The sequence below is a fragment of the Armigeres subalbatus genome, chromosome 2 (assembly GCF_024139115.2).
Source record: "Armigeres subalbatus isolate Guangzhou_Male chromosome 2, GZ_Asu_2, whole genome shotgun sequence".
In the NCBI taxonomy this organism is placed as follows: domain Eukaryota; kingdom Metazoa; phylum Arthropoda; class Insecta; order Diptera; family Culicidae; genus Armigeres; species Armigeres subalbatus.
The window spans coordinates 431,906,739-431,920,273 of record NC_085140.1 but is presented as its reverse complement, the minus strand read 5'-3'; the positions used below and the strand labels follow the sequence as shown (position 1 = coordinate 431,920,273).

At 43.0% G+C, this 13,535-nt stretch overlaps 1 protein-coding gene across 3 annotated transcripts in view; it reads right to left on the bottom strand.

Annotated features, from left to right (window-relative positions):
• LOC134213570 (putative uncharacterized protein DDB_G0288537) overlaps window positions 1-13,535 on the bottom strand; it is an 816,291-nt gene that overhangs the window by 259,356 nt on the left and 543,400 nt on the right. The gene's annotated exons all lie outside the window — the stretch shown is intronic.

Here is a 13,535-nt window from a genome sequence, read left to right as displayed (position 1 = left end):
GGATGTATCATGCGAAGCTATCATCAAGTATCGACGATGAAAGTAATTTAGGGGAGTATGGGAGAAATGCCACTTTTCCTTGCGTATTAATGGGAACTAATATTTCTACGCGGCTGATTGATATGAAGTAGCCATTCAAATAACAAAATCCAGTTATAAGGCGAAGGGATGGCAGAAGCATCCGGAATTCTGGGATGAAAAGATTATCGGAGAACGTAATCTGTTTTGAAGGACTTATTTCCATATCTCAAGAAAAACAGCGGTTTTGGGCTCAAATATTATTATTCAGCTCATTGCGTAGATGGTTCACAAGGTAAGTCTGTCTCTCTTTTAGATGAAGGCGTTAGCCCGAAATAAGGCAACGGTGGATGTGATTCCTTCTTCAAAATAGACCTGTGCGCCACCGCGCCACGCTGCCGCCGCCGTCAAAAATGAATCGGTACTGCCTCGGGCTGAAAGTCTCCCTAATAAAGACAAAAAAATGGAAATTTTCCACGCCGATGGAAACATATTTTCAGTCAAGTTCATATTGTATTTATCTACTTCCAAGTATGCAGAAATTATTGAATATCGAGCTACTCACAACTATTTATTATTATTTAATCAGACTAAGGCCGAAGTGGCCTGTGCGGTATATAAGAGTCTTCTCCATTCGGCTTGGTCCATGGCTACACGTCGCCAACCACGCAGTCTACGGAGGGTCCGCAAGTCATCTTCCACCTGATCGATCCACCTTGCCCGCTGCGCACCTCGCCTTCTTGTGCCCGTCGGATCGTTGTCGAGAACCATTTTCACCGGGTTACTGTCCGACATTCTGGCTACGTGCCCGGCCCATCGCAGTCGTCCGATTTTCGCGGTGTGAACGATGGATGGTTCTCCCAACAGCTGATGCAACTCGTGGTTCATTCGCCTCCTCCACGTACCGTCCGCCATCTGCACCCCACCATAGATGGTACGCAGCACTTTCCTTTCGAAAACTCCAAGTGCGCGTTGGTCCTCCACGAGCATCGTCCAGGTCTCGTGTCCGTAGAGGACTACCGGTCTAATTAGCGTTTTGTAGATTGTCAGTTTGGTACGGCGGCGAACTCTATTCGATTCGTTTCGAGTACGTACGATTTCCAGCCACTATGCGTCTCCGAATTTCTCTGCTGGTGTCATTTTCGGCAGTCACCAGTGAGCCCAAGTACACAAATTCTTCTACCATCTCGATTTCGTCACCACCGATGCAAACTCGCGGTGGGTGGCTCACATTGTCTTCTCTTGAACCTCTTCCTATCATGTACTTCGTCTTCGACGTGTTGATGACTAGTCCGATCCGCTTAGCTTCCCTCTTCAGTCTGATGTAGGATTCCTCCATCTTCTCAAATTTACGTGCCATAATATCTATGTCGTCGGCGAAACCAAATAGCTGGACGGACTTATTGAAAATTGTACCACTCGTGTTAATCCCTGCTCTTCGTATTACCCCTTCCAAAGCGATGTTGAATAGCAAACACGAAAGACCATCACCTTGCCGTAGCCCTCTGCGGGTTTCGAAGGGACTCGAGAATGCCCCTGAAACTCGAACTACGCACATCACCCGATCCATCGTCGCTTTGATCAACCGTGTCAGTTTATCCGGAAAACCGTGTTCGTGCATTAGCTGCCATAGCTGGTCCCGATCGATTGTATCATATGCGGCTTTGAAGTCGATGAATAGATGATGTGTGGGCACGTTGTATTCGCGGCATTTCTGCAGTACTTGGCGAATGGCGAACACCTGGTCCGTGGTGGAGCGTTCGCCCATAAAACCCGCCTGGTACTGCCCCACGAACTCCCTTGCAGTTGGTGCTAGTCGACGGCATAAAATTTGGGAGAGTACCTTGTAGGCGGCGTTCAGCAATGTGATTGCGCGGTAGTTGCTACAATCTAGCTTATCGCCCTTTTGTAGATGGGACACACGACACCTTCCATCCACTCCTGCGGCAAAACTTCCTCCTCCCAAATCTTGGTAATGACCCAGTGCAGCGCTCTAGCCAGTGCCTCACCACCGTGTTTAAATAGCTCTCCTGGTAGTTGGTCAACCCCAGGGGCTTTGTTGTTCTTCAGCCGGCCAATCTCCTCCTGGATTTCCTGGAGATCCGGAGCCGGTAGAATTATGTCCTGCGCGCGTTCTCCCAGGTCCATCACCATACCGCCATCTTCGTCTGCCACATCGCCATTCAGGTGTTCTTCGTAGTGCTGCCGCCACCTTTGGATCACCTCACGCTCGTTCGTAAGAAGGTTCCCGTTTATGTCCTTACACATATCAGGCTGTGGCACGTGGCCCTTACGTGAACGGTTTAACTTCTCATAGAACTTTCGTGTGTTATTAGCGCGGTACAGTTGCTCCGTCTCTTCACGGTCTCGAACTTCCTGCTGGTGCTTTTTCTCCGGAACATCGAGATTTGTCTGTTCCGCGCCCGTTTATATCGTTCGCCCTCGTGCGGTGTTGCAGCAATCTCGCCCATGCTGCATTCTTCTCTTCCACTAACTGCTCACATTCGCCGTCATACCAGTCGTTTCTCTGATCCGGGGGCACCGTGCCAAGTGCAGCGGTTGCGGTGCTACCAATGGCGGATCGAATATCTCTCCAGCCATCTTCAAGAGACGCTGCGCCTAGCTGCTCTTCCGTTGGAAGTGCCACTTCCAGCTGCTGCGCGTATTCTTGGGCTAGTCTACCATCTTGTAGCCGCCCAATGTTAAGCCGCGGCGTCCGACTTCGACGCGTGTTGTACACCGTCGAGAGTTTTGAGCGCAGGCATACTGCAACGAGGAAGTGGTCGGATTCAATATTCGCACTGCGGTAAGTGCGGATGTTCGTGATGTCGGAGAAGAATTTACCGTCGATTAGAACGTGGTCGATTTGGTTTTCCGTTTCTTGGTTAGGTGATCTCCATGTGGCCTTGTGGATATTTTTGCGGGGAAAGAAGCTTCGGACTACCATTCCGCGGGAGGCTGCGAAGTTTATGCATCGTTGGCCGTTGTCATTCGATACGGTGTGCAGACTATCCGGTCCGATGACCGGTCTATACATTTCCTCCCTTCCTACCTGTGCGTTCATGTCACCGATGACGATTTTAACGTCCCGCAGTGGGCATCCATCGTATGTCTGCTCCAGCTGTGCGTAGAACGCTTCTTTCTCGTCGTCAGGTCTCCCTTCGTGTGGGCAGTGCACGTTGATGATGCTATAGTTGAAGAAACGGCCTTTAATCCTCAGCTTGCACATCCTTGCGTTGATTGGCTGCCACCCAATCACGCGTTGTCGCATCTTACCCAGCACTATGAAGCCGGTTCCCAGCTCGTTGGTGGTGCCACAGCTTTGGTAGAAGGTAGCCGACCGATGCCCGCTTTTTCACACTTTCTGTCCTGTCCAGCAAATCTCCTGCAGCGCCACGACGTCGAAGTTGCGGGGATGTAATTCATCGTAGATCATCCTGTCGCAACCTGCGAAACCTAGCGACTTGCAATTCCATGTTCCAAGCTTCCAATCGTGATCCTGTATTCGTCGCCTAGGTCTTTGCCGATTATATCGAGTCGCATTATCTCTTATATTGTTCGTAATGATTGGTTTTCTAGGCGGCTTATTGGGCCAGCGCAAACCTCCTGTCTCGTCGGAGGGCCGTCGTGTCAGGGCTGTTTAGCGTCCCACCTAACACCAGGACTTGGGCTTGTGCGCTTTGAGCGGCACACGGTCGCTTTGGTGGGGCCTACTTGCGGATACATGCAGCTTTTTATAGAGGTTTAACAGGGCCCACTGTCAAACCCCACCACATCCTAGGCAAGCCCCACAACTCGCAGATGGCCTGGGGAGGGATCGTCAAGCCCTTGGACATAGTCCCTGCTGCCCCCGAGCTACTCACAACTGTAACTAGCATTAAGTTGATTTTGCTCAAGTATGCTCGGGCAAACATGAAAATATTTTTTCTAAGGGTGCATCTCATTTCCCGAATTAAACTCAAATCAAAATTTAAAAGTGACAGTTGAATAAATTCCGAATAACGCTGCTGTCGCAACAAGATTACTTTTGACAGATATCTATGATTTTCGAACTGTCACTTTCAAGTTTAATTTAATTTCAATGGAAGAGATAAAGAATGTGCACAGCAAAAAGTGGTCACCGTAATCATAATGTTACAGGAAGGAATTTAAAGAAAAATCAGCAACATAACGTTTATTTCATAGAGAATCAAAGTACAATTGTAATACTTAATTAATTCAGTGCATTTGATGCTTTGTATGCAAATACCCGTACCTTTCTCTTGAAACCATTCATGTGCTTTTGCACGGTAACACCCGACACTAATTTGGCAGCCTTTTGCCAGTTACGTCTGAAGGGTTTCCCATAATTTGTTAAGTTACTTGGTAGGGTTTGGGTCACCGTGAACTTTTATATCGTTAATTTGTTGATATTTTTCGGTGAAAACTAAACACACACTTTGCATAATTTTGCATAACGTTTCGGCCTACTGCTTTTCAGCCATCATCAGATCTAAAATTTATTGAAACATGGTTAACAATTTTCATTTAAAAATACAAAGTACAATTTTCTTCACCCACTTGCAATTGATCAAACGTTCACCACCAGTGTGGTTTTCAATCTAAAACCCCTTCTTAATGCCTGCATCCCACTCGATGGTATGCGTGACGTCACCCCTCTCCTCGTCGTGTTGTATGTGTTCTGAGTGATCGCATTTTGCACACTAGGCCATTGTGTGCAGAAACAATAACACCAAATTCACGCTGCATGTTGACGGTGCTCTTTCGTCGCCAATGAGCTTGATATGGAAAGCCTCTGCTATTAGTCTGCTCTCCTGGTTTTCGATCCTCTCTAGAATTTCGGTTTTGTTGAAGTTAAAGTTATGTCCTTCTTCCAGGAAATGTTGTGTTAGGCCCTTTTTCTTCATGTTGTTCTGGTGTTCGTTGCGTCTTGTGTCCAGCATTCTACCTGTCTGTCCCACATAGATTTTCCCATCATCGGTACCGCACGGAATGCCACACACAATATTTTTGGTTTTTCCTTTGGGGATAGGGTCCTTCAGACGGGAAAAAACGGTGTCTTTGATTTTGTTTCGTGGTTTGTGTGCTAGTGTTATGTTCTGTTTGTTGAGTATTTTTGCGAGTTTTTCACTCAAGCATGGTATGTAGGGTGTTGACAAAAATTTTGTTTCCTTTACTGTGTTATTGATTGTTTGTAGGGAGTTGTAATGTTGATGTGTTCGTTGTTTAAGCAATTGGTTAATAAACCATATTGGATAATGATTAATTAACAAAATGTGCTTTACAATGGTGATAGTGTTGTGTCTTTCATCGGCATCGGTGAGTTTAATTGCTCGATCGATTAATGCGATCGCCGTGTTGCGTTTATGCTGGAATGGGCTCTCTGAGTTGAAATCAAGATACCTTCCATTGGATTGTTTCGGTGTCCATGTTTTGTGAATTTTGTCTGTACTCGGTGTAGTGTCATATCGAGAAATTTCAGTTTGTGGTTCTCTTCTTTTCTACCGTGAATTTTAACTTTTCATGGAAGTCATTGAAGGTAGCCACAATCGTCTCTATGTGTCCTTCACTAGCAACACAGAAACAGTCGTCTACGTAACGGCGGTATATCTTCATGGGTATGCGTTCCTCCTCCAGTTTGTGTATGGTCTCCTGTTCCAGACGTTCCATAACTAGATTTGCAACTACTGGTGATAGAGCCCCATTGGGACTCCGAAGGTCTGCTTGTAGAAGATTCCCTTATACGTGAAGAAAGTGGAGTCTAATACTAGTTTGACTGCTGCTACGAAACTATCTTGGTCGATCGGTGTGTGTTTGTCGATCTCGTCCCAGCGTTGGTGTATACACTCTATTGCGTAGTCCACCGGTACGTTGGTATACAGCGATGTGACGTCAAGAGAGAACATTATTTCATCTTCATTTATCTGTGCTCCTGATATTTCCGTTGCAAAAGTGAAGCTGTTTCGTCCGTTTTTCCAACAATTTTCCCAAGGATGTTCGACAGAAATTGGGCCAATTTGTATGTTGTGGATCCTATAGTTGACCTTGTTATTTGCATATTTAAACGTTATGCAAAATTATGCAAAGTGTGTGTTTAGTTTTCACCGAAAAATATCAACAAATTAACGATATAAAAGTTCACGGTGACCCAAACCCTACCAAGTGAAAACGTTTGATCAAGGAAGGGAAATGAATCTAGAAAGGGAGATTCTAATGAAGTATGGCCGACACGTGAGAGAAGTGTTTCGACAGTTCCTAAAAACGTCCATCAAGTTGGCCAAAACTAGCAATCGCATCAAATTCCTTCTAAACTGCCGGAAGTGCAAAGTTATTCCAATGTGCTTGAATTACCAAGTGAAAGTGAACATGGAAAATGAAGAGTCTTTTCGCCAGCTTGATAAGATTCTGTTCAAACAAAAGATCAGAATAATCAGTGTCATGATAGCGGACGCCAAAAGGACGTTAGCAAGGATGAAGAAAACGAAAACCATTCTGAGAAACAAAATGGAATGTCTTTTAGAGCGAGAAGACTTCGAACAGGTGAGAGAAGCTGTGGAAGACAAAACTGCGAGAGTGTATATGACTACGAAGGTGAAAGAAATAAAGAAAATTGAGAACCTGAAGAAACGGAGAATAGCCGCCATTAGTCCCGAAGTGAGTTGGGTGGAAAATACAACCAATGTACCTATACCTGACTTTCTGGAACGGACACTAATGCTAGGACCGAACTACAACGTTCCACTGCGAGAGAAATTTCCCTACGTCGAAACAATTGCCGACATCGACAAATCGATCAGGTCCAAAGATAACGCTGATGAAATTCGAGCTGAAGTTGCAACCGCAATTTCAAACTTCATCAACTTCAACAATCAACCTCGCCATCACCAACAGGAGTGGATCGTGAAAGATGTAGGAAAGAGTAAGAAATTTCTCAAAGATCACCCCAACCTTCTGATTACCAAAGCCGACAAAGGTAACAAGACGGTCATTTTGTCATCCGATGAATACGTCGAAAAAATGGAGGAAATGCTACGAGACGCTAACACCTATGAGACAATTAGGTTTGACCCAACAGCGAGAGTGTCCAGAAAAATCAAGACAATCCTTGATGAATGGAAGAACAACAAATACATCGATTTTCGAACGCATAAGAAGCTAAACATGTCGAACTGCAACCCACCTCGGATATATGGACTTCCCAAAATCCATAAACAAGGTTGAGACCGGTTGTGTCAACTATAGGATCCACAACATACAAATTGGCCCAATTTCTGTCGAACATCCTTGGGAAAATTGTTGGAAAAACGGACGAAACAGCTTCACTTTTGCAACGGAAATATCAGGAGCACAGATAAATGAAGATGAAATAATGTTCTCTCTTGACGTCACATCGCTGTATACCAACGTACCGGTGGACTACGCAATAGAGTGTATACACCAACGCTGGGACGAGATCGACAAACACACACCGCTCGACCAAGATAGTTTCGTAGCAGCAGTCAAACTAGTATTAGACTCCACTTTCTTCACGTATAAGGGAATCTTCTACAAGCAGACCTTCGGAGTCCCAATGGGTTCCCCTCTATCACCAGTAGTTGCAAATCTAGTTATGGAACGTCTGGAACAGGAGACCATACACAAACTGGAGGAGGAACACATACCTATGAAGATATACCGCCGTTACGTAGACGACTGTTTCTGTGTTGCTAGTGAAGGACACATAGAGACGATTGTGGCTACCTTCAATGACTTCCATGAAAAGTTAAAATTCACGGTAGAAAAAGAAGAGAACCACAAACTGAAATTTCTCGATATGACACTACACCGAGTACAGACAAAAATTCACAAAACATGGACACCGAAACAATCCAATGGAAGGTATCTGGATTTCAACTCAGAGAGCCCATTCCAGCATAAACGCAACACGGCGATCGCATTAATCGATCGAGCAATTAAACTCACCGATGCCGATGAAAGACACAACACTATCACCATTGTAAAGCACATTTTGTTAATTAATCATTATCCAATGTGGTTTATTAACCAATTGCTTAAACAACGAACACATCAACATTACAACTCCCTACAAACAATCGATAACATGGGAAAGGAAACAAAATTTTTGTCACCACCCTACATACCATGCTTGAGTGAAAAACTCGCAAAAATACTCAACAAACAGAACATAACACTAGCACACAAACCACGAAACAAAATCAAAGACACCGTTTTTTCCCGTCTGAAGGACCCTATCCCCAAAGGAAAAACCAAAAATGTTGTGTATGGCATTCCGTGCGGTACCGATGATGGGAAAATCTATGTGGGACAGACAGGCAGAATGCTGGACACAAGACTCAACGAACACCAGAACAACATGAAGAAAAAAGAGGCAAAAACGGGTCTAACACAACATTTCATGGAAGAAGGACATAACATAACTTTAACTTCAACAAAACCGAAATTCTAGAGAGGATCGAAAACCAGGAGAGCAGACTAATAGCAGAGGCTTTCCATATCAAGCTAATTGGTGACGACAGAACCGTCAACATGCAGCGTGAATGTGGTGGAATTAATTCTGCATACAATGGCCTAGTGTGCAAAATACGATCACTCAGAACACATACAACACGAAGAGAAGATGGGTGACGTCACGCAGAACATCGTGTGGGATGCAGACATTTAGGGGGGTTTTTAGTTTGAAAACCACACTGGTGGTGAACGTTTGATCAATTGCAAGTGGGTGAAGAAAATTGTACTTTGTATTTTTTAAATGAAAATTGTTAACCATGTTTCAATAAATTTTAGATCTGATGATGGCTGAAAAGCAGTAGGCCGAAACGTTATGCAAAATTATGCAAAGTGTGTGTTTAGTTTTCACCGCAAAAATATCAACAAATTAACGATATATATTTGTTAAGTTAATCGTTTCTTAGAGATTCCTTTTAACCAATGAGCGGGCTTGGTAGTCATATGGCTACTGCTTCTGCCTCATACGCAGGAGGTCGTGGGTTCAATCCCAGGTCCGTTACATTCTCCTACTTTGTATCTTTCTCTTTATTTCTCATGTTCTAGCAATCGCTAGAAATGGAAATGAACTTCCATACCGTTTCCATTACTATTCCTATACCTTCAACTTGAGTATTCTAACAGTAATCTGCTAGAATTGGAAATGAACTATAGAGCTCGTTTCCTACATCCAATTAGAAATTCCATCAGTTACCTTCTCCTATCTATCACATTGGCAGCTCGTTAACCAAGACGGACCTCTGCCTCTCGACCCTAACCAAAAATTCCAACAAATTCCGCATGAACTCGTGGCAAGTGCAGAGGTATATTCGGCTTGCAGTGGGCGAGTGATTGCATCATCATTTCCTCCCCCTTCCCTACATTGACTTGCATTCTGACGTGGCAGGCGCCAGTGTGACCTAACAAATGAGATCACCAGTACTTGTACATTGAAGATGTGTGCTAATCCCAAGCAAACATCTGTTGGTTCCCTGTGCAAGAACAGCTGATCTGGTCATAATGGAGTAGCAACTACGAGCAGTCAATCAAGCTCAAGCTCTCAAGCTCAAGCTCAAGCTTAGAGATTCCTTTTAACCAGGGCCCAGTACTTTGCGATCGGATGTAGCTCCAGCGATTTTGGGGGGTTGGACTTCTTCGGGTCAATATTAACGCTATTAGCAGCGTACCTGTTTTGAGCCAGTTTTCCGTAGTGACAAGATGCTAGACCTGGCCAGAACAGCACTGTACCTTAATGTTTCCGAATAAATGGCAAGAGTCGTTTATTCAGACATTCATCAACGTACATTTGTGAATTTATTGTACCGATTGTGACGAAAATGTCGCTTCTGAGACCGCAGTCACATATTGCTTCCCATACGAGAATTTTTTTGGAGCTGCGACAGTTTTTTTCTGCCTAAAATGTTCTGCGAATCTTCCCCTTTGCATCGAGGTATAAAACAGTTATCCCGGATTTAACGATATTCAACGACTTTACAATTTCGCCGTGTGACATATCCGGATTTTCCACCTTCTGTGCAAAATGAGTTCGCGCATGTGTTATTGATTCGACGCCATTTTTCAGAACAACAAAGGCATGTTGGGATAGACATTTTTACCTTTTAACACAAACATTTATCTTCATATTGTGGTGTTGGTATTACCATTGTATGCACTCTCAAAACCAAGGATGTTAACGATCATTCAGTAATTTGCGTTCGATCATTTAGTAGTTTGTCAATAACACATTCCAGAAGCTGAATTTCAAAATATGTTGTATGGTGGACTTCTAGTGCGAAGGTTTTTCTACAACTTTGCCTAATGGTTCGTTATTAGAATTCAACTAATAACGGAGTTAGAGCGCTAGTTGCAGTAACTTAAACTAAACGATTGGAATTTTGTTATCATTTAGTCTAAGTAACTGAAACTAAAGCTATAACTCCGTTACTAGTGGAATTCAAACAACGAACCATTAGGCAGAGTTGTAGAAAAACCTTCGCACTAGAAGTCCACCATACAACATATTTTGAAATTCAGCTTCTGGAATGTGTTATTGGCAAACTACTAAATGATCGAACCCAAATTACTGAATGATCGTTAACATCCTTGCTCAAAACTGTGTTGAGCAATTTTCGGTGACTACTTTCTACTGTGCACATTCTTTAATACCCACCCTAAGAAGTTTTTTGATATTCGAAGTTCCTAAGAAGTTCGTTGTCATCGAAAATTCCCCCATGATTTTTTTCTTAAGTTTTCAAAATTTATAGGGATTTGAACCAGAAATTCCTTCCCGAATTTCTTCAGGTACTTCTTCAAGAAACCCTTTAGGACGGACTTGCTTCATGATATCTTTAAAGAACTCTTTCGAATGATCCCACTAAAAATCATCGTGAATTCCGTCTGAAGGAAAATACTTAAAAATAAATTTTCGAAGCATTTTTTTGGAGAATTTTTAGAAGTATTTTTGAAGTTATTCCCGCGGAAAATTCAGGGAGGAAAAGGCAGGAGTAGGGTAAATAATGTATTTTGGACATCTGAATATATTTTGGACTTTTGGCTATATTTTGCGTGTTTTTCTACGTATCTTCCTTTTAGTAAATAGGAATCATGTGTCTCTTAAATCTCTTTCATAATCACATTTCTGACCATATTTTCGTATTAAATAAGAGAAAATATCGTCAAAAGTCCAAAATATATTCAGATGTCCAAAATACCATCGTTACCCTATTTGTGGAAGAATTTACAGGGGGAAAGTTTGGGTGAAACGTTCGGAAGGAATTTCTGTAAATGTTTGAGTGGGGATTGCCGGGAGAACATCAAATATATAATTTCGTTTTTAAGAACCTTAAGTGTTGTGTCTAGTCTCGCGTCGCGTTTTGTGTGTGTGTGTGTGTGTGTGTGTGTGTGTGTGTGTGTGTGTGTGTGTGTGTGTGTGTGTGTGTGTGTGTGTGTGTGTGTGTGTGTGTGTGTGTGTGTGTGTGTGTGTGTGTGTGTGTGTGTGTGTGTGTGTGTGTGTGTGTGTGTGTGTGTGTGATACAGTTCTTACGTTAGCACAAATCTAAAAAAAAATGAGTGAATTTCTGAAGAATTTCATAACTATTCTCCTGGGGCTTCTTGAGAAACACCTGGAGGGATTTCCGGATTTATCTTTAGTCTTTATTAACGAGCGTTCATTCCGACTTATCACTAGATGGCAGTATCACTTTGTTTACGTAGTGTAAGCCAATGCAATCGCTTGATGAGATTGAGTTTGTCTGTCGGGCAGTCTGCGTTGGCGGCGCTTTACAAACGTTTTCAACAAAATTTTATATGAGCCTCCACGTCTGTTCTTTGTGATATAGTTGCCACTGCCTTACAAGCGCAGTTTCATCAACAAAAATTTAAAGTGACAGATTTAAAAAAAAAATAGGTTTTACGTCAAGGAAACAAAAACGAAATGCGTTGCACTTTTTAGTAGAGAGTCTTAGGGATTTATAAGGAACTACTTCAGTAACTTCCGGTAGAATACCTGCAAAAATCTATGGAGGAATTATCTGAGGGGCTTCCGGATGAACCTCCTGAAGAATTTTTGAAGGAATTTCGAAGAATATGAAGAATTTTTGGAGAAAATTCCGAGAAAGTTCTTAAAGGAGCTTTCTAGGGAAATATTTTTGGAAATTTTTGTAAGAATTCCGGAAAGAATTCTTAGAGGAACTTCCGGATGAATTTTCAGGGAAATTCCTGGAGGAACTTCCAGATGAGCTTTTGGACACAAGGTAAACCGGCCCAGGGCCGAAAACCTTACAAATAAAGATAATAATAACTTTCGGACACAATTTTGGAGGAACTTCCGGAAGAATTTCAGGAGGAACTTTCGGAACAAAACTTCGGGAGAAAATCTTGGAGGAACTTCCGGACGAAATCATAGAGAAACTAGTGGTGGAAATCCTAGCATAGCATAGTTACGGTGTACTTCGTAGATTGGACACTAGTGATACTCATGTTTTTCTTTTGAAATCCTTATCCAGATTGCTATCAGAAATCAAGGTGGGAGTGGTCCTTGATTTCAATCTAGGATAAAAATCACAAAAGCATGAGGATTACTACTCCTGGCTACGCCCATCTTCGCCGTAACTTGGGAGGGGAAGGAAGTGTTGATGTAGTACTTACTTAAGGTCACTCCTGACGGAATCCAAGATTAAAAGTGCTCGCGTTTTCGGGGGTACACCACTCGATACGGAAGCAACGCACAACTGTCATTTTTATTATTTCACGCATGCGACGCAGCAAAGCTAAATCAACAAAAATAACAGTTGTGCGCCGCCTCTGAATCGAGTGGTGTGCTCCCGAAAACGCGAGCACTTTTAATCTTGGATTCTGTCAGGAGTGACCTTAACGAGAGGCCCCCGACTCAGCGACACCCTCATAAGTACCACGGAGTTGGATATTGGGGAAGGTATTCGTTTAATTCGCAACTCCGATTGCGATATATTTGCACTCTGTGAAACATGGCTTTCTTCTGAAGATGAAATCAACTTCCACGATTTTAACATTATTCGCCAAGATCGGAATGATCATTATGGTGGCGTTCTTTTGGGAATCAAAATGTCACACTTTCTACAAAATTCCCATTCCGACTGTTAATGGTTTAGAAATCGTCGCTTGCCAAGTAAATGTAAAGAATAAAGACCTTTGCATAGCTTTAGTATACATTCCTCCAAATGCCTCACTTAATTGTTGACATATTTGGAGCGCAATCTTTCTTTTATCATCCCAATTTTAATACTGGGTGATATGAATGCACATGGTATTGCATGGGCGCCTATTTTCTGTGATTTGTGCGACGATTTCAACTTGAATATTTTGAACACAGGCGAAGTAACTCGAATAGGACCTCAAGGTCAACAAAGTCGAATAGATCTGTCTATATGCTCTAATTCACTATCATTAGAATGCACGTGGAAGGTAATCCAAGATCCCCATGGTAGTGATCACATGCCGATAGTCACCACAATCAAAAGCGGCTATCAACGATC